Source organism: Mustela erminea, chromosome 5 (genome assembly GCF_009829155.1).
Source record: "Mustela erminea isolate mMusErm1 chromosome 5, mMusErm1.Pri, whole genome shotgun sequence".
NCBI classification, from domain to species: domain Eukaryota; kingdom Metazoa; phylum Chordata; class Mammalia; order Carnivora; family Mustelidae; genus Mustela; species Mustela erminea.
Window position 1 is genome coordinate 102257590 of NC_045618.1, and position 21576 is coordinate 102279165.

Here is a 21576-nt window from a genome sequence, read left to right on the forward strand (position 1 = left end):
ATAAATTAATGAAAAAAAAACAGTCTTAAAACAAATTCTATTCAAGAAACTTGGGTGTTGTTGTTTTTTTTTCAGTTGGATGTTTCATATCAGCTCATTAGGTCTCTTGAAAATTAAATTTAAATGAAGACATAATGCTAATGAAAGGGATTAATGCTCTACACCATTTAAAATTTTACATAAAATTAGAGCTGTGAAAACTACTTATATCAAGAATGAGTTGCTGACAGGTCCAGGAGTTTCAGCTAAAGGCAACCTTGAAGATTTGCAAATTAGCTTATATAAGCAAGAACTGCAAACAAACTATAAATATTTTACCTTTGAAAATAACTATCCAGCAACCGAGGATAGAAAATGTGTCTGTGTCCATCTTAGAGATAGGGATTTCTTATTTTTATCCAGTACACTCTGGAACAGATGTGTACCTTGAATTGTGCCCACTACATTCAATGAGAAAAATCCAGCATGATTATCCAACATCAATATTTGCTGTGTAGAGTTAAATTTTTCATCACTGTTTTTTGAAGTTTTTGAAAGCAATGTGATTTACATGGGATTTCAGGAAAGTTGAAAATGTAAGAGATTTGTTTTAGAATTAATTTTTATTGACCTAAGTCAAAGAAAATCACAGTCTAAAAATGTTGAAATAGAAATAAAGCTACCACAAAGAATTGAGGTTGATTTTGAAACCAGACAAAATGGCAGCATCATTCAGAAGGAGCATTCAGAAGAGACGGTATGAAGGTAGGCATGAAATCTTGCTGTATTTATCATTGAAAAACAGGCATATGATTTTGATGGCCATTGATTCTCCATAGACAAGAGTTTGGGACTACAGAGCTCAAGGCAAAGATGCACACAAAGGATGCCAGTGTTTCTTTAAAGCGTGGTTCATTGGCCATCAGCAGAAGAATAGCAGGCAAAGGTGCTAGCTAAAAGGGGGGAAAAAAATCCACCCAAATTCTACCCTAGGAATTTACATTTTAAATAATCTCCCCAAGTGAATACCAAACAGATGCTAGGTTAGGTGAACATTTGGAGAAGGTCTTGCTGAGCTCTCCTGATTGTTGTGGCCCTGGGATGACAGGAGAAGGCAGGTAAGCAAATACGGAACCTGGGCAGTAGAAAAGATAATGGGAAGGGAATGGTGGGACTCCATATGAATTAGAGAGGCAGTTCCCCTTTAAATACATTCATATATAAGTTAAAACCCTGTTAGTAAACAGAAACTGCTACAAAAACTTCAGTGCCCACAACTATACCTTAAAAGAATCTTGAGTTCCTCCATGAGGGGTGTTGAACTTGGGACTTGATTAGCCATTTAGTTTTTCTTTTAATCTGCTTAATTTTTGTCCCATGCTCTTCTACTCTAGTTAGCTCCTGTTTTTATATGTTTTGATGCTTTAGGCTTGCTTATTATTCTTTGTAATCTTCCAGTATATTTGTTTTAAGTGATTTACTGTATCTTCATTTTTCTTAGTTTGCTTTATCTGCAGCGCAGATAAAGTACTTAGTGATGCCCTCAGCTGACAGACACTAAGCAAAGCCTGGTCTCACAAATGTCACAACACGATAACGCCCATTACCCAAATTACAAAATTTCAGTGTCTGCCCTTAACTTATAGTATGTGATACCTGGAATGCCATACGCTCCCCAGAAACCACTGATGATCAGCTCTTATCCAAAGCCTGAAGGAGAATAGTGGTATTTTTGGAGGATAATTTAGTAACTCTATTTTTGAAACACTATTCTGACTGTCCCAAATCTTCTAAGACACATGAGGCAGATTATTTCCTTACTTCACAAAGCCATCTCCAGAGAGTGCATGCCTTTGTCGAGAGTCGCCAGAAGGAACAATACTAGGGACTCTAAGGTATTCTAAAATTTTGTACCAAGTCAATGGGAAACTCAGTGATCTAGAGTTTAAGCACTGGTTCTCAAGGTGTCGTCTGGGTCCCCAGTACCCTTTCAGGATTACACAAGGTCATCTATTTTCCTAAAATCATTAAGATGTTATTTGCTTTTTTTTTTTTTTCTTGGTTTTCATTCTCTCATGAGTGCACAGCAGTTTTTCAGAGGCTACATGGCACAATGATGTCATCACTCTAACAGCAATGGAATATATGCTTTTATATTCTTTTGTTTTCTAGAATTTTCTGAAGTAGTAGTTTCATGTATAATATGTGCATTTTCAGAGATTAGCTCAGTTTTTTTCCTCAGTGTTTCTACCACGTTTTTATGATGCTTCTTTGATTTTGCCTGCTATAATCTCTGTAACCTCATTATCATCCAATAAATCACTCAAGTTTTTCATTGTTTCATGTGGAAACACATGAAAAATAAATAAACTTTGTTGTTTTGGTTAGTAATACTTTGGAATTGTCTGTGAAATTTTTCTCAATTTAGAAATCTTCTATAAAACTTATTTTACAATAGTATTTTATTTTTAAATGGAATACATTATATTGCAAATAAATTTATATTTAGTGATAGACTGTTGAATTAAGTAAGGAAAACCAGAAGACTTGCCTTCTCAACCCATGCTTGTTTCATCTATGTCTCAAAGATGTTGAAAAGATGAAAAAAGATGATATATTGCAAAGTTCCCCTTGACTCATGTAAAGGACTCTTCTACTCTAAGTACAAGAGGACACAATAAATAAAAATATAATAAAAGCTGTCCTTCCTGTTTTTATATACATTAATCATTTACTTCATTTGCAACTTTTCTAACCAAAAATGAAAAAGCCACTGCGGCATTTCAAAAGCTACATTACCACGTGACATTGGCTGCAGAAGGAAGGGCACACGATAGCTGAGGCACTAGTGAAACTCTGAAGAGTTGATCTTGATGAATGGCTGCTACATGAAGAGTCAGTGAAAAGAAGCACTGCACGGCCAATTTTCCAACAATACAGAAACATAGGAAATGGAAGATTTAGTTGCAAACATGAAGACTAGGTTAATATGTCACCGGCACAATTATACCTCGCCTTACCATTGGGTGAACGTACTGATGGGATTCAACCTGTGGTTTTGCTTATATTCAGCTGATGTCAGCGTCAGCTCATTGTTGAGCTCTTTTACGGGAATCATTGGTAACAAACACAAATGGTGGTGAAATGGTCAGTGTCGAATAAGTGTTTTGACTCTCAGGATTTATCCTGAAACAACATAAGAGTGTCCTTGATGAAGCTGTAAAATTAGCATTAATTATCATTTGATTATTAATAATAAAGCTATTCATTGTATTCATCTTGACCTTGAATGCACATATCCTTGCTGGTCTAAGATCGTCTTTCGTGCTGTCCTTCCATCTGCTGCTTCTCAGAAACTCTACCCCTGACAAGCTCTGTTGTCAATGGTTACTTACTTCATCTCCTTGATTTGAAATTTCCTTTCTTTTAAAATGGGAAAGCTGATTCCTATCTCACAGAATTATAGTGGGGTTAAAATAAAAGAATTATGTATTATATGTATACATGTTATGTATTATAAAAAATTTTTTATGAGGCCTAAACCTTATATTATTAAACTTGTTCTTTTAAAATGAACTAATCAACCAGTTGACGGGTATTAAGGAGGGAGCATGATGTAGTGAGAACTGGGTGTTACACACAACTAATGAATTGTTGAACTCTACATCAAAAACTAACGATGTACTCTATGTTGGCTAACTGAACATAATAAAAAACAAAACAAAACAAAAAACCTAGTAACTAGACAAACAAAAAAATCAATCAATCAATCAATATAAAATAAAATAAAATGCACTATTCATAAGATCCCATCAAGCGGTCAAATCAGACCATTTAAGTACTCTTTCCTTTCAACTGGATTCACTTATAGTGCTTTACTCAAAAATTCTGACTGCAGTCAGAAATTGGATAATAATTCCACTTATTCTATGCTCTATCTTCTAAACATGAAATCATTTGCAAAGTGGACCAAGAATGTATTTGTTATACCTGTCTCTAAACAGGGAGAACAGGTGTATGGCCTGCTGAAATCTTCATCCCATTTTATTCGAACTCATTGATAGTTTTGAGATTAGTAAAAACACAATCAATACTATCTATCTGCCTAGGTAGTTTTGGAGTACTTTCACAATAATATCACTTGTGTCATTTTTTTCTTTTTATTTAAATCCAAATAAATACTCATCACAGAGATTCTATCACCAAGACTGTGAATTCTGTGCAGGCCTGCACTTTATCTCCATGTACCACTCCTACAAATTCACTGACCCTTTTACAAGTTACCCCTTGGTTACACTTTTTTTTTTTTTTTTTGCACTATTACCTACACCATGCTTCTTAATGCATTCTCTTCCAAGGCTCCCATCATACATTTTTCTTCTTTTGTCTTATCACTCCTTTGTTGATCCTTTGTTCTTCAAGGCTCATGTGCTTCTCTGCTTGCTTTTCAATATGCCATTAATACCCTCAGACCTTGCAAAGTATCTGTGATGATGTAGTCATTACCCCTATTTGTGAGAATAAACAGAGATTTTTTCCTTTGTTCTTGTTTCTTTGTTCATTCAATCGGTAAATATTTACTGAATGTCTACTATGTACCCAGACAGTATGCTAACTGCTGAAGATATGATGATGAGTAACAACAAACAGGGTCTGTGCCCTCTAATAAATTTAAAATCTCTTATAGGAAATAATCACACACACACAAAAAAACCCACTTAGGGTTTAGTTGCATCCAGAAATAAATGCTGTGAAAGCAAGGCACTTGGTTCAATGAGAATATACCACCAAGGAAACTGACTTAGGCATGGGGAGGAGAGCAGGGAATGAAGAAAGACTTTGCTGAGCATGCCAATATTTGAAAGAAGGTGAAATTTACCAGGTTATAGGTGAGGATCTGGGGCAGTTGGAGGGAGTGGCATTTGTAAAGGACAATTGACTAGCGCCAAAAGACTAAAGATGGAAGTGGCACGAATTGAGGAGGCAAATACAAGCAGAGGCTAGGCCATGCAAGGCTTCATAGGGCTATTCTAATGGAAGACTATCTATGCTGGCATTTCAGGTCAGAGGTCCTGCCTGAGGTGAGCCATGCCCAGTGGATTAACATGGTAATTTTTATTTTATTTTATTTTATTTTATTGTTTATTAACATGTAATGTATTACTTGTTTTAAAAGAACACTTGCAATTATTTTGGTGCATAAGCTTTCTTCTCCTGGGTTTATCTGACATCTGACTCTAGATGTAGGTTTAATATCAGTGAAAGAAAGAAGTGACCATGAGAAAAACTGGCCTACCACAGCTTGCAAAGTCACTACCCTAGATGAGCTTGTAATGGTTTTCAAGCAAATCAGTCTCATTAGACAAAATGTTTGGAGTGCCTCTGCTGGCAAGACAGGCTCTGCGTGATTTAGGTGTTTAGGAGTTGGCTACTTCATTAAATCATTTAAATCCTCTCAAACATCCCAATTCCATCTCTCAGGGCCCACATCTTTCCCAGACATTCATAGCTTTTTCCAGTTATGAATTCACAAATTCATGTGCGTTCTTTGAATTCAATCTGCAGTATAATTCATTGGTCTATAGAATCAGATGCTTACTTAGATCTTTTGGCTAGGACAGTCCTGTGAACACAAGGTAAAAGAGAGAAGTATAGAATGCTTCTGACTTTTTGACAGAGATCTTAGCCAAAGTTTTAAAATCTTGAGTTTATTTCTTTTTGAAAGCCCTCTGACATGGTTGCAAATGGCCATTTCACCCCTACAGCCCTTGCATTCTTCATGACCTTCAGAATTTTCAATGTCAGCAGCTACCCAGTTTGTCCAGGCTTTGAACTTCTTTCTGTGTGGTCACTGCTAAAACATAAAGAGCCATTCCACCTCTGTTTGTCATGGACTGCCAGCGCCCCACCTTGTCCTAGCAACCTGATCCTTACTTTCTTCAAACCCAACTGCAAATCAGATTACATTATAATTAAGAAACTCTGCTCATCAAAAAACACCACTTCGGAGTGAAAAGGCAAGAGTGGGAGAAGAAATTGGCACCACATTGTATCTTACTCATTAGTAAGAAAAGACAACTAGAATGACTAAAATTTTAAAGACTGTCAAGTTTAAAAGACTTACGCTTGGTAACTGTCAGAAAAAATGTAGAATAATAAGAACTTTAATACATTTCTGGTAAAAGTCTAAATTGTACACTTTGGAAAACTCTTTGGTATTACTTCCTAATGCTGAAAATAAGCATACTCTATGCATTAGCAACTGCTTCCATACATACACATATCCAAAAGAAAGGAGTGTAAATGTGCACCAAAGACATAAAAATGCTCATAGTGGCACTTTTCATAACAGCCAAATACTGAAACCCACCCAAATGTCCATCAACAGTATAATGGACAGAAAAATATTGTGATATATAGATACAAAAGGATGCCAGGCAGCGTTGACAATGACTGTGGCCCATATACAACATGGATGAATTTCACTAACATAATGTTGAGGAAAAGAAGCTAGTAAAACTGGAATGCACACTGTGTGGGTTCATTTATTTAAAGTTGAAAAAGGCAAACTTACCTTTGTTATTAGAGGTCAGAAGAGGGATTCTTTGGAAAAGAGATAAGAGGAGAGAGACAGGTGTTTCTCTAGGTACTGGCAAAATTCTGTTCCTTGGCCTGGGTGATGGTTACATGGGAATTTGGGCACTTCCGTATGTGTGTGTGTGTGTGTGTTACATAAATATCATACTTATTTAGTTTAGTTAACCAATCTCAGATCCTCATTTCCTTGAGGGTATTTTACACAATCATTTCCCCTAACACTCATTGATTCATTCAGAATGGAGTCCACTCTGAATAATTTAAGTAAAGAAAGATTTGTAGAAACCATCAGGCAACTCACAGAAACTCCAGGAGGGCCAGAGAACCAGGTGGATTGTTACACAGATAGGAAAACCGTAGCCAGGGCACTCCGGTCAGAACCTCTGCTGCTACCTACAGCTCACCCAGTCTCCAGCAAAAATTCCAGGTGCTTCTGTCAACAAACTTGCCTGGCCTTCAAACTCTTGGTCATGGGGCTTCTGCCTCATGTTACTCACTTCTGCCTCCAACACTTGTGTTGCTTTGGATTGAGGAAATCTAGATTCGATGTCCGCTTCCCATCTGAAAGGGAGTCTGGGAAATACAAGAGCTCTGTATTGGGCATGTAGGACTCACATTGTGGAAAACAGAAAACTGTCAAAATGTTGTTCGAAACGTACCAGGCACTAAAAATAACAGACTCCCACTACAGTTATCACAGTAATTACAGTAGTTCATGCATAGGCTGTGGGACCACCTCAGCTTAACAGTAAACAATGACAGGTGGTTCCAACAGTAGTGCCTTTGGAGAAATATATATCACGTATTGAATGGTGAAAATACTCTTTCATATTATCATGGAAAATGGATTATTTAATAAACATACCATTTTGAAATATTAAGTGTGGACTACCACTTTACTCCTCACTCCCAAAGAGGCTCGTATTGTTTTGTAATAGCAGAAATACTGGGAAGAGCTTAATCTCTATTGATAAGGCACTAATTAAAAGAAGACATATTTGGGAAGATGTCCAAGACAAATTGATATGTGAAAAAAGCTAATTACAGTACCACATGAAGAGTAAATATGAAGAGTAAATGATTCCATTAGTATAAAATCTATCATTTACCTAATCTATCCAGCTACTCTGTATATGATCATATGCTCATATGTGCAAAACATTTTCAGAAAGGGTCTTCAATGTACAGCATGATTCAAAACTGGGTGACATTAGGGTGTAGTTGGGAAGATCTTACTTTTATTCCCAAGTTCTTTTCTAATGAACATATGTAAGTTTGATGTTTGAAAAAAAAAAATAGAAATTAATACAGTTGAAAAAATAAAAGAAAACATTTAGGAGCTAGAAGTTAGATATCGACTGAATTCAAGCCAAGTGTACAGATAGGAGTGTCTGAAATGGCTTTCCCCTTTCTGATGATGATATATTTGGAAAGGTCTGCTAGGGTGTTTCTAAGGAAACTTAGCAGCGAAGTCCAAACCGTCATCTCCATCAAAAAAAGGGAGTTGGTCTGTGCGTTATGGGAAGATAAAAAGGGGAAGTGAACTGAATATTACACTAATAACAAAAGTAAACATCTTTGTTTAAAACAACAACAATCCCGCAGCAATTGAATCTCAGCAGACAGAACCAGACGAGAACAGCACTAACTGCCCAGATAAGACCTTGCCAAGAGTGAAAGTATCAGCAAAAGGAAATGTATGCTAGTCTAAAACTCAATTAATTTCATCAAGGGTATCACTGAAAACAAATTATCATGTTTGATAACATAAAACCTTAGCAAGCCAAAGGACAAAGATAACGTTCAAGTTCAAAGACTTGCAGTTTACTTTGTTTTCAGTAAGCTACGTTTTGTCTAAACCCACGAGGAATAATTAAAGGATGTTTCCTGTGCTGTTTCTGGTATTAATTAGAGCCGTCCAGTGGTACCGATATGAGAACAATAGTGACAGAGCCAGCCAGTTTCATGTGCACTGCTTACTGCAGATCAACGGAGGAATTTGCTTTTCGGTGGTACCTGAATCTCACTTCTTCATATCTGGAATGAAAGTGAGGCAAAGTGTATCCTTTTTCTCGATAATTGCCCTTTGTTTTTCTTTGGTAAAATTAAGAAATGAGGCAAGTGGAAGCATGACGTTTGTCTGAGCACAGAAGGACACTGCTCTGCCGGCGGTCGAAGTCTCCACAGTGGCCATTGGCTCATGCACATCCGATCTCCATTGTTCGGTCACTTAAATGGAGCTGTTTTTGCTTTTGCTGTTTGATGTGTTAAAGCAAAATGTAGAGTTGAGGAAACAGCTCAGGAATGAGGTTGTGGCTCTGTGTTCTCACTCCCAACTGTGACTCATATCTCTAATGAGGCTTGTGGCAGGCCACTTAACTCCTATGTCTCAGTGTCTCCATCCATAAAATGGAAACGGCAGCACCACACACTGTGCAAAGGGTTTTTGAAATTAGCTAATCAGTGTGAAGAAATCTGTGAAAAAAAAAAATCTATCTATCTCCCTCCTGGCAATTAGGGTTGCTAAATGATAAATTGTTGTCAAGGACGAAAGCTTTAAAAATAATGTAAGTTTTCATTTCACTGGGGGTGGTCCTAGAGGATCTGAAGGCAAATATTGGTACTAGATAACCCCTTTGGGTCTTTTCCCCTTCTATGACTTCATAGTACCAAATCCTGAAAGATGGTCTGGGTTATAACTACAAAAATGGACATATTGTTCTAGTCATTAAAAGACAATAATATACCATAGTTCTTGGGTGTTTTACAAGTTGGGCAACACTGCTGAACCAGGAAAAAAAGTTTTGAAGCTCAACTAGTGTATTTCTTACACACTTCAGGAGATGTTCTAAAATCATGACTTATGGGGCACCAGGGTGGCTCAGTGGGTTAAAGCCTCTGCCTTCGGCTCAGGTCATGGGTCTCAGCGTCCTGGGATCAAGCCTTGCATCAGGCTCTCTGCTCAGCGGGGAACCTGCTTCCTCCTCTCTCTCTGCCTGCCTCTCTGCCTACTTGTGATCTCTGTCTGTCAAATAAATAAATAAAAATAAAATCTTTTTTAAAGTTTTTAAAAAAATAAGATCATGACTTATACACATGAATTTTAGTAAAGACATTTGATTATCTCTTTTCAATTAAAATTCTAATGGAGCCCAGAGGTCTGGAAAAGAGAAGGTACAGAAACTGCTTTCAAATACAGATAAACACTCCCCCCACACACACACACACAAATAAAATAATTTAATGAACATATGGATTTTTGCAAATGCTTCAGCTTGCTGCCAATTTTACAGTTAATATTTCTGGAAGTCAGCATATGCTGATCACCATGTGTTTATAAAATAGTCTCAATAGTGAGGACAAAAGACTGTGCTTTGGCACGTTTACTAACCACATGGGCAATTATATCAGACTCTTACTTCACCCCCCAACCAGGAGAGTCAAGTAAGGAAGCCTCTTTTTCAGCTTTATGTGATCTGTGTTAATACCTTAGGACTCCTGACGTAATTACTTTCTGTGTGAACAGCTCACCAACATAAAAACAAATGAAAATAGTCCTTTAAGTATTTAGTAATTGTAAAAATATTTGGGAAGATAAAAACGTGGGATTTTGTGTGATATTTTCCAATGACAGCTGGAAATATGATTTTTCTTTACTTCAGGAAACTAAAACCTCTGGGATTTTTCAAATGTTTATTTTGGACAAAGACTATGAAAACACTCAGTATTTACCCTGGTGCCATTTGAAGCTCATGTTTTGTACGTTTGGGTCGTTTGGGCCTGAGATGCGCGCAAGCAAATTTTCATTTGAGTAGATGTAGCTTGGACATGGAGCAAAACACTATCTGTCACAGACTTGCCACTGTGCAGAAAAACGCAAACCATGAATTAGTATCTTTAAAAATGTCTTCTTTCAAGCTTGCGATCCTTTAGGGAGGTCTGAAAGTCCAGGAATTTAAGGCTTTCCCCTAAAGAAAGGGGTTCTGGTACATCTGGAAGATGCATTTTTTTTTTCTTTTCCTTACATAGGCACCGGGGTTCAAGCTGACTTACCATGGAGATAGCAGGAGAGCCCTCCGGTTCTCAATCTCTGTCTTCTCTAACCCAAATTCATATTAGAAGAGAAACAGTGCCTGATGATATATGGACTAAGACAACTTTTATGTAACACACTCTCTCTCAGTTCCTTTCTCAAGAGCTACACCTGTGCCTTCTCTTTATAGGAGTGGGCGAATGCCTTTTTCATTGACTAGATCAGCAAGTCTTCCAGAAGCTTCTTGTGTCAGTGTTCTCCTACTTCACCCCATGTTTCTTCACCTGGTGAGGGTTACAGGTTCACAAGCACTTCGGCATCCTAAAATAATTTCCTACTCTTGATGCAGTTAGTGAAGAAGTGGTTTCGAGAGAGAAAAGGATTTAGGCAAGGAATCCAGATAATGTAGGCAAAGCCAAACAAGGTTGGGGAGTAGTCTAGGAATATCTATGTGGGAGCAGATAGTTCTTGAGGCTGAGGAGTGAGAACTTTCCACGGAGATGAGATTTTGTCTTTTCAGAAGAGGGTCTCATCTACCCGGGTTTGCCCAGAAGTCTCATAGTAGAGGCCAGAAAAAACAGAAACAAAACAAAACAAAAACCTACTTTATTCTTTGTCCCCATTGTGGTTCCCTTAGTAGGGGGACCTAATCAGCAGACTAGCTAGTAAAGCACTGAGCTCTCTGTCCCTAGAAGTATACAAGCAACAGCCAGATACTTATATGCTCAGAATGACAGAGATGGACATTGTGATTTTTACTGTAATTTTAACCTAAATCTTAATCTTTTCTTGCATCAATGTCAAAACCTAGAAATATAATGTGATTTTTTAGCCAAAGAGCCATGGTTTCAAAAGACAATTTGTGTGAAAACCAAGTGTACAAAACAGTTAAAAGTAGAGTTGTTCTTGTCCAGGATGGGATGGGGGTTTGGGACCCAGCTCACTCAACTTAACCCCAATCTGTGAGAACCTATCCTCAGACCACCATATAAAAATCATTGCTATAACCAAACACCTGTGCCTCTGCATCCATGCACACCTAGCACAACATGTACTTACAAATGGATTCTCTTTTTTCCCACTATGAATAATATATGACCAGGCTTCAGTGTTCCTGTGACCTTTACATGCAGCAGTCCATGGATTGTATCCACTGGTTCATCAGTGTTTACTAAGAGTCCATGGTGTGCCAGACACTGTCCTGGTAGCAGGGATACAGGGATGAACCACACGAGTCCCTGCCCGAAGAGAAATGTACCTACCACGTATGAGGCTTTAATGAAATGATAAGATGGCTGCAAAAACATCAGCTTCCCATTCCTGTTCCCTTTTTCTTCTCCTGTAAGTCATACCTCTCCAACCTCTAATTCAGTAATCCAAAGCTCTGCAGTGTCTTCCTTTGTCTCACCTATCACCACTCCAGGTGAATTCTTGAACAATTGAGTTGGCATTGGAGGGTGAGTTGGGTCATGGCACAGGTCATCTGGAGAAGCCTGAGAGTTTGAGTCCACTACAGGGTGTGACATGTTCACAAAAAAATGTGGGCTGCATGAACAGAGATAAGGTTTTTGATGGAGTGAATTTCTAGTCCTGCTCTCTTGCCTCTGTTTAGACCATTTCCAGGGAACAGTTCTGGGAGCCATTTCAATAAGGACATTGACCAACTAGAGGTTGAGTAGGACTATGGGAGATCCAGAGGCCACTTACACAAGGAATGCCTCAAGGAAGTAGAGACATTTAGCCTGAAGAAGACAGAATTCCTTTACTCTGTGTGCAGAGGATTGGGAGGGAGGAGAAAGGCATATGAAAGTGATAGGCAACAGTTTGATAGAACGATTGTGTTAAAGAGGGAACTGTTTGATCTATGTTCTACAAGACAGAGCTAGGATCAATGAGTGGACTTCAAAGTGAAGAATATTTGCACTCAATATAAGGAAGACTTTACTAATTATTACAGTGTCCCACATATGGAACGGGCTGCTTAAAAAGGAGTGAGTGCCCTGTAACCAAAAACATTCAGGTCAGAACTAAATAACCATCAATTAGGGTGATGTCATGAAGATTCCTGCAACTGTTTCAACAAGCATCTGTCGTGTACCAGTCATGTAGATGCTGGAAGACAGAGAGAGGAAGGAGTGTTTCCTCCCTCACCGAGCTCACTTTTAAGGAGACCAACATGTAAACAAACCAATAATGACAATTTAGTATAATCTGTGCAATTAAAAGAACATCCACCAAGTTTAACTAGTAGAGAGAAAAACTGATGCTGTGCTGGGAGTAGGAGAAGACAGAATGGAACTAAAGAAGATTTTAAGGAGAAGATGATGTTTGAGCCTATTTGAAGGGTAAGTAGGAGTATTGTGTGAATCCTCTTGTTCAGTAAGTCATGGACGCACGGGGGATTGGATATGCAAAAGGCATGGGGGTAGGAAGAGCATGGCTTATCAGGGAAGCAAATGGTTTGAAGTGTCTAGAGCTGAGGGGGTGGGAGAAGTGAGGAGATGGGGAGTGTCTGGAGACCAGAGGAGATGCAAGGTCAAGAAAGAGAATGGCCTTTGATCTTGAACAGAAGGGCTTCTCTCACAGAGATGAGAGGAAATGTATATAGATATGGAGAGGGTAAGGACTGGTCAGTGAGATAAATATGGTTGGTGACAACATATTTCCAGTGAAGAGATGAATGGCTCAGAGTAAGAGGAATGAAGTCTGTTTGTGGGGCTCTTGCGGAGACTGTCATAAAGGGTTAGCATAGCTTTAGGCAATGTCAAAGAAAGGCCAAATAATTGATAGACAGCACTGAGAACCCCAAATGAGAATGAAACCTATAGCATCTGTCCACATGGGCCTGTGATATTCTTCAGAGCACTCAGTGGTGTTGGAGGTCAGAATAGATGGCCTCTAAATTCTTTTCTGAATTTAAGATTCTCTGATTCCATGCATAGTCATTAATCCTTCTTGGGCATATGGGATATTTCCTTAAAAAAAAAAAAACTTTAAAAAATAATTAATTTAATTTAAATAACTTTTTTGTATATATCATACAATTTACCAAGTGTCATTATATAATTCAACAGTTTTTAGTATATCCATAGGGTTGTGTAACTATTACCATGGGAAATTTGGGAACACTTTCATTACCCAAAAAAGAAACCTGTACTCATTAACAGTCACTCCCCTTTCCCTTCCTTACCTTACTCTAGCTTCTGGCAATAACTAATCTATTTTATGTTTCTATAGTTGTGCCTATTCTGGATATTTTATATAAATGGAATTATATGGGGCCTTTTGTGACTGGCTTCTTTCACTTAGCATAACATTTTCAAAATTCATCCATGTTATAGCATGAATCAGTGGTTCATTCCTATTTTGAGCTGAATAATATGTCATTATAAGACATACCATGTTTGTTTATCCGATCGTTAGTTTGTGGGCATTAGGTTGTTTTTGGCTATTTCAAGTAAAGCTGCTATGAACATTCCTACACAAGTTTTTGTGAAGATGCCTGTTTTCATTTCTTTTGACATTCTGAATAATTTTGGACCCCCACTGCCTGGGCTCTTCTATGAGTTCACTGTTTCCAGGCTACCGTAACATTTCTAAGTAATGTTGTGGAATCTTCATCTCACCGATTCCCCAAAATCACAAAATAGCAGCACCTTTTGGGATCTACCTGTAGACCTTTATTTTCTTCCGAGGAAGGCCTTCCTGTAGTTTCCAAGCCATGAGGCATATCTAAAGAAGTTGTTGTCCTTACACACACACACACACACACACACATGCGCATATGTGTGTGTGAAATTTTATAGTGTTTGTAAACAGATTTCATATATTATTATAGAATGTTATTATTTCTTCATCTAATTAATGGAAAATCATTTGCCCCCTAGTTGTGGGCTCATAGCCATTTCATCATCTTGAAATGATTCTCCTCTCTTGTCTGCTCTGCCTTATAAAGACACTTGAAAGGGAACAATTTAGGCACAGTTACAGTGCTACACCAGATGCCTTTTTCATGCTAGAAGAGATACCTGGTCAAAACACTTCTAAGTAACCTTATGTAGGGGGAGGGAATATGGTTCACTCTTCACTTGCATGAGTCCCTACTCAGCAATCCTGAAAAGCAAAAAGGAAAAACGGGCCCTATTGCGTGGTCCAAGTCTTCATAGTTTACCACAGGGCTGAATAAGGAGGATTTATTAATAGGAAACTAGCTCAAAAAGCATCACTATTAGATCTTACATGTGGTGACTGATTTCTGTAGGCTTCTGTGTCTGGGAGAATCTTTCTCTAAAGCTACTCAAAATGTCACTAGGGAAGGGAAAAAAAACCCTCTCTCTGTCCTTAGGCCTGCAAGATCTCTGGCATTGGCCTTGTAATGAAATTTTCCCTGAGATCTCTGCCTGGGGACCCCTTATAGCACTGTTCTCAAGAGTTGCTTCTGTGGCATCTCTCAGTGAGGATTTTTCTTATTCACTTTCCCTATATGAATCGCTGTATGATCTCTGTTTCCCTGGCTTCACCCCCATTTCCATACTCTCTGAAAACCAACACAGATCCAGGCATATAAGAAGGAGGAAAAGCCAAGATGAAGACCATTTCAGAAAGCACTGAACGATTTCTTCTCTGGCTCCCTGCCTTTTTGCCCCAAGTCCTTCCATACTCCCAGATTGTTCTTTCTTCCATATGTTTCCGATTTGGCCAGGAGCTTGCTCTCTATTCTCTTCAGTGAACCAGATGTTAGGACATTCACCCTGCTCACATCGGGGGATGAGCTCTCTCACCACAGAGTGATTTATAATCTAGTTTAGAGATCCGTATTTTATAAGAAACCCCCCAACAGCCACCATGGAATGTTCTTACAAATTACAGGAAGATCCATGCTGACATTATCCATTTTAATAACTGTCTACCAACAGATACGGAGAGTTCACCAGCCTTGTAAAAGTGGACCAGTGAAGACAAAATTTAACTGAGTCAAAATGGAACTGGACAGGTGAGGTGATGTTCTTAATCAGAAGAAATCATTCAGAGTATCAAAAATTGTTCTTTGCTTGTCACCAAACCTAAATCTTGCAGCTAGTTCCTAAGGGCTTTAGCAACAAATGTTTTTAGCAGAAAATAATGCTATCATTATTTTTAAAAATATTTTAAAATGGTGGTTGAGGGCTTCTGTTTCTAAGTAAGATGTACTAAGAAGCAATAGAACCCCATTCTCTCTGTAACAACTAAAAGAGCCAGATAATTTTTTTAAAAGTATACATGTATATAGATATATATAATATAAATATTTACATACTGAGAACTTAATATGTTTTATAATATATATAGCATGTATTTATATATACATAGAATTTAAAGTATATTCTATATTATATTTATGTAAGTCAACCCTCATTATTCACAGATTCTTTATTTGAGAATTCACTTATCCACAAAAATTTATTTGTAATGCTAAATCAAAGTTCACAGTGCTTTTGTGGTCATTTGTGACATGCATATGTACAGAATGGCAAAAAATTTGAGTGGCCCCCCACACATATTCCCAGCTGAGATCAAAGAAGGCAACAACGTTCTGCTTCTGGTTTCAGCTCTCATCCTGTACATAAGTGTCCTTTTCATGGTCTATTTAGTGCCATGTTTTTTGTATTTTGGGGCTTTTGTTAGTGACTTTGCTTTATTAAAATGGCCTCCAATTGTGGACTTCAGTGCTAAGTTCACAAATGCTGTGATGCACCCAATAAAGAAAATAGATGTGTTAGATAACACATCTCGCCTTTGTTCAGGTATGAGTTATTGCACTGTTGGCTGTGAATTCAGTTACTGAAATAACAGTATATATTAAATAATCTAATCCTGCCTTTCTCCTAGGGACAATGAATCAATCTTTGCTAATTCAGAGATTGTGGTGAGCTTATAGAACATAACTACCTCAAATAATGAGAACCAACTGTGTGTATATAATTTTTACACATATATTTTTATTTGTATGTATATTTATATAACTTGTACATATATGTATATATATATTTTAAGACATAGGAGTGATGTGATACAAGAAGAACTGAATGAGCTCAATCAGAGTAGCCAGCCCTTCCAAGGAAGCACGTTATTGCAGCTACTTAACTACCTGGTGGTGTTTGCAAATCGTTACTGAAAACTGAAGATTAAATTTGAGAGTAAAAGAGAAGCCAACAAGGCTTTTGATGGTTGTGTAAGACGATTGTACCCAATTGGAAACTTCAGGAGCTCAAAAACCTGGTGGCCATTTTCCTCCCGTTCATTTGCTGAATCCACATCTGTGTGGGATGCTGGAGAGTACCAAAAAGGCAGATTATAATCCTTCTTCATCTACCAATATTTGGTAAAGTACTACATGAAGAAGAGGGACTTCATTAAAAACGGGGCTGATCTTCTCCTTGAGACATTTGAAATATTTGCCAGATCATGGACCAGAAGGCTAAAGAAAGCAGCTCAAAGCTACCACAGAGACATCGACTCACACAGCTTTTTGGGGTAGGGAGATGGTATGGAAACCTGCCAGGTTCTCAGTCACAACAAGGTTTCTTCCTTGAAACATTTGAGACCAAAGGTAGATTGAGTTTAATTGAAGCTGCAGTCCAGCTCTAGCCCTTGATTAGATCTAGAAAGGAAAGCCTCTTTCTGAGGAGAAAAGAATATAAACTTCAATCTCTACAACTCATTTCTATACAAAGCTGACATAAAATTAAAAAAAAAAACAAAAAACAGAACATGTGAAGAAGCACAAGAATGGTATTCAAGAACAAAAATAATCAATAGGAACAGACTTACAGATGATTCAAATGTTGGAGTTAAGAGATAAGACCTGAAAGAATTACAAGAATTATGTTAAATAAAATAATAGAGAAATATGGACAGAAAGGTTGAAAAGAATGACTAATTTTAGCAGAGAATTGGAATCTGTAAAACCAGATAGACCTTCTATAACTGAAAATACAATATCTGAGATTAAAAACTTAGTGGATGAAGTTTAGAGCAGTCAAGACACAGCAGAAAAAGGTCAATAGCTATACATTCAAACTCAAGGTTAGAAAAAGGATAGAAAACTATGGAACAGAGTGAAAAAGACATGTGAGATACAATAAAACAATCTAGTGTACATGTGATTTGTACTTTTTAAGTGAGGAGGAAGAGAACAAAGCAGTAGCATTATTTGAAGAGATAATGGCCAATAATCTACCTGTAGAAATTCAAGAACTCAGAGAACCCCAAACAGGTAAATACAAAGAAAATCACAATTAGGCACATGATAGGCAAAGCTCTGAGAGTAATAAATAAAGAGAAAAGTCTTAAAAGTAGTTGGAGGAAAGAGACACCTTACCTTCAGAGGTAAAAAAACAAAAATTGAAGATCACGTCTCAGCAAAAACCCTGGAGGCGAGACACATGTTTGAAGAGCTGAAGGAAAGAAAGCTGCCAACCTGCAATTGAGCACCCAGAGAAATTATTTTTCAAAAATGAAGGCAAATTAAAAGCAAAAACTGGACTTCATTTCCAATATATCTGCACTACAACAAATAAAGTTGTTAAGCTTTATATACAATTTTATCAAGCTGTCACTTGGGATTTATTAACCTTATTGTATTTAAAATTTTTTAAATATATAATAAAATTGACCCTCAAATATAGAAAATTCTTAGACTCTTCCCATTTCAGGACTTCAAACCATCCACTCTTGCTTATAAATGGTAAAGCAAGTGTCTTTAACAAATACCTTTAACAAGAACTCTGAACACCAATTAAATCAACGAAAGAATGAACATGGAATATGATGACAAATATATATAATGAACTCTGGCCTCAGTGATTTGCTGACTTTTAATCTTCCTTTGCTCAGAGTCCTGAACTTCATACACTTCTGATGAATTTCCAAAAAGTTACTTGCTGTCCTTTCCGCTTTTACAATCTGGAAAATTATCTGCCTTTTGGATCTTTATCATCTACTGTAAAATAATCTGCAATGGATTCTAAAACGTGTTTTGGATAATATGTGATCCCATGTAATATAGTTATGAATTATAATCTATCTTGGTTGTTTCCTACATTTTTACTGTCTTGCTTTCTCAAGTTTCTTTTGGTAGCAGTTTAATAAAGACATTTTCTATCTGAAATCTTTTTCTGCCTTCTAAGTATATATTTATCCTGACATATACTGTCCCCCGCCCAAGTTTTTTCCTGGATTTCTTTAAATTTCTATAAATGGTTCTGCCTTGCCCAGTTCTACATATTGGCACACAATCTATCCAACTAAGATCTTAAATGAAGATTTATAACTTCTCCACCTTCTATCTCATGGCTGTGTTACAGTTCTTTTCCCATTTATCATTACTTAACAAAAATGTCTCATGCACTAAATCTTTCTTAGCCCCAGTTCATTTTTGTAACTTTAGATATATATTGTTATGGACTCACTTGTTAAGTATTTAGTTATCACAAAGATGATCCCAAATAAAGTCTTTCTTAGTTTTTGTCAAGTCTACAAAAATTGCACTTTTAATCTTCTGAGCAAGATTACAGATTTCATAGACCCAAGTGTGAAAAGACAGAGGATCATGAAAAAATAAATTCTCTGGGAATTTACAGATACCACCTGCAGCTCAAGGCCATGGTGCTCTTGATTTTCATAGGCCTTGAAATTAGGGTCTTAATACAAGTGTACCAAAATCTCCAAGGAACATTAGGCTTCAGATGACATCTTAGTAACAGACACAAATCTAATTAGCAGTGTGACATCTATTAGTAACCAGCAAATATGCATTAATAATGTGTAGTCAGATGGTATTTGGTAAACAATTAGTGATGTGTAGTAAAGTAATAATTTGTAGTAAAGACTTACTAGTGATGTGTAATGAGCCTGGATCATGGAATGCTGCTAGGTGGCTTGTCCTGCTTCTTTCCCAGGACTCCTGGGAATATCAGGAAATGGGACAAGCATCTTATCCATAAAGTCATAGTAAACTAACACAATTAATCCCATGTTACATTAAAAGAGGTAACTTTCCTGTATCCTCTAGCATTTAAACATGGTAGTTAAAAAAGAAAATTCCATGCTCTTGAAGAGAAATGACTTTGATATGAACCAGCAGAAACATCTACCTATGTTATGCATATGGTTGCAACCTCAGTTACTCTTTCTGTTCCTCTTCCCTTTAGCTACAGTCTCTACACCAGTCATAGTCTCACCTTTGATGCCTTGGGCTGCCATCTTTTCAAGCTCTGACTTTGGGGAAACTACAAGATCAAGAAGCAGTTACCCTTCTGGCATAGTCTCCTCCAACACACTCATGTTGCCAAGGGGAAAGGAATCCACTGTCACATTTTCTTTCTTAGACAGAGTCACTTTCCATAGTCACAGGGTCTTTTGAGGGAAGCCCTCAGACCTCTTGAGCCTACGTTATCTCTCTGCATTACAACCTTGCTAGAAAAAGAGGCACTCTTGAAGGTAGAATGGAATCTACATGAGACAATATGCTGTTTGTCTTTTAAATTGCAAATAACTATTTTAGGATCATATTGGCCTGGGTTCAAATTCTGACTCTATCACTTAATATTGGAGAGACTTGAAGGAAGCTTGACATACCCTCTCTCAATTGATTTCTAAAAAGTGGAATAATAAAACCTACTTTGTAATACTGTTGTAAGGATCAGGGATAATTTATGTTAGATGCCGGAATGCTGGGTAGGCAAAATAGGTGCTCAATTAATGGTAATTTGCTATTCTTAGAGTAGTTTCTCTACTATGAGGAAGAGGACACCCTCGTGTAAAACAAACATTATATTTGCTTCTGTGGAAGCAAGGGGGTCACTTAACCAAGTGGGTCATCTAGCTTTGTACCGTAAGCATTCAATAAATTCTAGTGAGCTAGTGGTAAGACTGTTTCCTGTTTATACCAGAAGGCTGCCTTTCTTTTCCCTTAAAGAGTTCATGAACATCATTGTCTTCAAGTGTTCATTGTGCTCTAATACTCTCAGTTACTAAAACGTAGTGTCTAACAACAATATACTCTTAGGTGCACATTACTAGATCAAAAGCTAGTAACTAGAATGTCAAGGTTTTGATTATTCCATTATGAATTGTGTTCGTAATATGACCTTGGTTACTAAAAGATCTGAAAGTATCTTCTGAATCATCAAAGATTAAATTGATTCAATGTGATTTTTCCATTAAGCATATTGTGGTATTCAAAACCTTTGAAATTGGAGGCGTAAGAAAGCTCCTTGAGGGAAGGCCAGAGTGTTCTGGGCTATTGTCTAATTATCTATGTACACAATGCCTGGAGAAGTAGGCGTTCAATAAATATTTGTTGAACTTAAAAATAGGGTGTGGGGTGGGAGTTTGTAAGGTATGTAGCTTATATGGCAATTCAATCTTCTAACTAGGGATTTAATTAGTAAGAACAACATATTGCTAAACCACAATAGAAAACAGAGGCATCATTAAAGGTTAGGTGCCTTAATATTAGTATTTAAATAAAAGAATTTCTTTATGAAATGGAATTTCTCTAGCTATGTGGCTGGGAGGGGGTCGGTCATCTTATTATTTTCTCATTTGTGTGAACAGTGATTTCTAAAGATAGATAAAAGTGCAAAAGATAGGTCTCCTAAACACACAGGCATTCCCCAAATTTGGCAATGTTACTTTCACAAAATCAGCAGTTTAAGGAATTATGTGCTGACTCTACAACTGATTTTTACACACCAGATTTAGACTTTAGAGTAGCAGCTAATGATCTAATATATCTCAAGCCATCAGCTGTATAGCTTCCTGCCAGAGAACAATTTAATGTTGGCTTCATTACTTCATTTGTCTCCAAAGCAGTTTGTATGATTCAAAAATATATATTTTATAATGTTTCCATTATAGTTTTATAAAGATGTTGCTATTAGAAATAAGAAGCATAGTTCTGATAAACTTCATAACACTGAAAC